Genomic DNA, 4,153 nt, shown 5'->3' on the forward strand with positions numbered 1-4,153 from the left:
TATAAGTCAAGTGTTCAGAATTTAAGCTTGAATACATCCCTCCTCTGATCATGAGTTTTATTAAAAATCTTTTTACCACACTTACGTTGATGTGTTTTCTTCTGCACAGACTTGTGGATGGCTCTCTTAGATGCCTGTTTGTTTTAGGGTAAGTCTTCAAGACCTCAGACACGATCCTTTCTGGCACAGACCCTGTCGCCTGCCACCATGTGATTCCTTCACTTCATTTAGTCTAGCACCCAAATCTTGGGTCACTGTGGAGTGACCAGGTAGTCACTTTATAAGAACTACTTTTAGGTAGGCCTTATGTCTTAGGGTGTAACTCCTGGATATTAAGGTAACCAAAGAATTGTTCGTTTGTTTGTTTTTAGTGTACACCAGAAATGGTGGCACCCCTCAGACCTAGTAAGCACCATCTCAGAGGCCACCTCTGGGGTATTTCCCAGGAAGAGGTTCCGAGCAGAAGGTGCAGTTCTGCTTACTGATCTGGCCAGCTGTTACCACCCAAAGGTTCACAGCTTTTCAGTTTTGGGTATAATGGCCCAGGTGGTCTGATACATGAAGGCGTTTGGGAACAGGAGGAGCTCAGTGAAGTAGTTTTGCAGGAAAAGAGCCCGTGTCTTCTGATAACCTAGCCATTTCACTATTCAAGGGAATAATCTAAAGATGGAGTACTTACTGTGGCACACCACTGCTATCCCTCGTTACCCACATGCATTTCCCTTTTTATTTTCTATGGTAACAAAATATACAATAAGTATGTAGTTACAACCTTGAGGCTCCTTTGGCCATCTGGCTATGTTATGGCTAATGGCTATGAGCAGAAGTGATGTCACTTCATGGTCGTGCCCTTTAAAGGGAATGCCATGTTTCTTCAGCTTACTTTCTGCTGGTAGAAATGTGGGTGGGAAGAGCTACAAGACAGAAGACACCAGTCTTTCGAACTCTGGAATGGTCCCAACAGACCACCCAGGCTAACTCACAGGTTGTTTGGGGAAAGAGCAAAAAAACATGTATAAGGACTGTGCTTGTACCTTGATTATTTGGAGTCTGCCTCAAAGCAGTAAAATCTTCACCCGAGCTAATTTAGCAACTTTGGGTAAAGTGACCATCACATCATTCTGACTCGTTGTGATCTTACAGAGCAGAGTGAACTGACCTGATAGGGATCCCAAGACTAAATCTTTTTGGACGTTGGCTACCAGATCTTTCTGTCACCTCACGACCAGTAGGTTCCAACTGCCCACCCTTCTTTCGATTAGCAGCTGCACACTTAAAGAACGAGCTGCCAGGACTCGTTTTAGAGAGGTGATTTTAGTTGAGAACATGGCCTCCTCAATCCAGGTTATCATGTCTAACAGGGAGCTTGCACGGCTGTGAAGGACAAGTTCCTCAGAAGCCCTGCATTTTCCAAATGAACTGCTGCCTTTGGGGCATTCAACAGAAGGAGAAAGGGCTAAGCCATTCGGCCTGAGGTGGAATAGGGAGTAAAGACTTAGCATTTTCATTTAAACCCCCAAATCCTGCTCAGACTGATGTGTACTCCTCCAAACAGTGCCTGGTTCCCCTGGCACTCCATGCCAGTTAAAGCCTGGAGGGACAGGAGCGCTTGCTCAGACATGACTCCACTGTTAGAGTTTGTTGCTAGGACATCTATGGAAATTCCATGTTCTATCGCAGGCAAGCAATCTAAGTTTTTATGTGATGCTACCTTCTGCGTTAGCCAGAGACACAATGAAACCACTGTTGACTGTGGTGTTTGGCAGAACTGTGAAGGGTGGCCTGCATCTGGGAACCCACAATCCAAGAATAGGCACCATTTACGTAGAAAATTGTTGAATTTGGAAAAGAAAGTAGGCTCAGTTATGCTTGTGAAGCCACTGTCTTCCAAGGTCAGAAAGAGCTTATTTTCCAAGTAAGTGTGTTTCACTGTTTACTGGCGGCTACCAAAATAATTATTTCCTGTGTGGGTCACTGGGAGTGAGGTAATCCCAAGGAAAATGTTCCATTGTGCTCGCTGGGCTGGGCAGTTGAGCGGCTCTTGGCATTCCCTTAAAGCAACCGTGGTTGGGTTGAATGACTGCCTAGCTCCTAAGCCCCCTTTCCATGGATACTTTTAGGGTTTTGTGAGAGTCAGCGAAGGTGAGTGTGGACACCATGCACAGGTTTATGGGTGCTTTTCTCAAGTCAATTCGTTCCAATAGGCACTTTTCCCATGAAAAATAGAGTGTCCTACCCATGGACGCAGAAGCCACAAAATCAAACAACATATTGCATTGGGTGAAAGATCTTTTTACAGTTTTCAAAAACCAAGATGTCGCTCGACTAAGGTGTGCGTGGTCCTGGTCTTTTCAATTGTCTCATAGGTGTGTGAAAGCTGGGCTATGAAAAATGGAATGCAGAAGAAGAATTTATGCATTTGCATTATGGTGTTGGTAATGACTATCCAGTATATCATGGACTATCAGAGGAACGGACAACTGGGTCTTAGGAGAAACACAATCAGGATGCTCCTTTGAAATGAGGATGGCAAATCTTGGGCTCATTTACTTTGGAGAGACCAGCTGCTGGAAAAAGAATATGATGCTTACCAGTGAAAACATGGGAAAGTCTCCATGAGACGGGTTGACATAGTGGCTGCAACAATAGCTTCAGACATACCGAAGACTGCGGACTGTGACCCATCTAGTGATGTTTCCATCTGTCATCGTAACTCAGAGCCAACTTGATGGCGACTAAGAAAACAACAACAACAACAACAACAGCAGCAACAACAACAATGTATATGACAAAATAAGCTCTTTGTCCTTTCTGTGTAAGGTAGAAAGTTTCCTTGTTTAATGTGTTATTTGCTTCCTCATTTTATTTTATTTGCCATTGCCTTCCCAGACCATAGCAATAGGTCTGGCACGGTGCTCATTAATTTTCAGGAAAAGAAGTGAGTTTCAGGGAAACGATTCCTTATCCCAAATGGGTCTATCCTGATATCATGACAAGGCATTGAAAGAGTTTGCCAGAGGGAGTGACTTATCAGATAAGAGCAGATATGTCAACTTCCCTGGTCTAGAGATTAAAGAAATCTGCTTGTCTCCTGCTGTCCTCCTTGGAATGGAGAGGTCTGCCTACTCTATTCTCCGTGTATTGCCAGTGAGACGATTCTGACACCTGTTGTGGTTGTCTGGGGCCATCGAGCCAGTTATGAGTCCTAGTGATCCGCTGAGCAACTGAACAAAACAGTCCTGTGCCATCGTCGCAGTTTTTCTTGTTTGGACCCATTGTTGCAACCACTGCGCCAGTTCATCTTGCCCAGGGCCCTTCTCTTTTTCTCTGCCCCTCCACTTGACATTGAGCTCTCATCCATACTGAAGGCTGTAATCTTGGATCTTCATCAACAAGTGCTTCAAGTCCTCCTCACTTTCAGTACTAGCTTTTTAAGAAGTCTTCCTGTAATACTAACACCACTTTCTTCTCCACATAATTCAGTTTCTATGAAGATTTGCTCAGCATACCGATTGAATAAACATGGTAAGAGGATGCAACCCTGACACACACCTTGTTCTGTTCACCCAACTGCCTCTTGATCCACATATAAGTTCCACATGGAGTGCTCTGTAATTTCCATTCTTCTCAATGGTATCCATAGTTTGTTATGATCCACACAGTCAAATGCCTTTCACAGTCAATAAAACACAAGTAAACATCTTTCTAGTATTTTTTTTGCTTCTGGCCAAGATCTAATTAACATCAGTAATGTTATCTCTTGTTCCATGCCTTCTGAATCCCACCTGACTTTCTGCAACCATTGTTGGATGATCTTCAGCAAAATTTTACTTGCATGTGATATTAAAGATATTTTTCTCTAATTTGCTCATTTGAAATAGGTGTAAATAGGTGTAAAAACACCTTCTTTGAAATAGGTGTAAATATGAATCTCTTCTAGTCAGTTGGCCAAGTAGCTAGCTTTCAAATTTCTTGTCACAGATGAGTGATTGCTTCCAGTGTTTCATCAGCTTGTTGAAACATTTTAATTGGTATCCTGTCAATTCCAGGATCCTGTTTTGGGCTAATGCCTTAAGTGCAGCTTGGATTTCTTCCTCCAGTGCCATTGGGTTTTGATCATATGCTATGTCTTGAAATGGCTGAATGTCGACTA

Source organism: Echinops telfairi, unplaced genomic scaffold, assembly GCF_000313985.2.
Source record: "Echinops telfairi isolate 266 unplaced genomic scaffold, ASM31398v2 ScPeMD7_3;HRSCAF=10, whole genome shotgun sequence".
Classification (NCBI taxonomy): domain Eukaryota; kingdom Metazoa; phylum Chordata; class Mammalia; order Afrosoricida; family Tenrecidae; genus Echinops; species Echinops telfairi.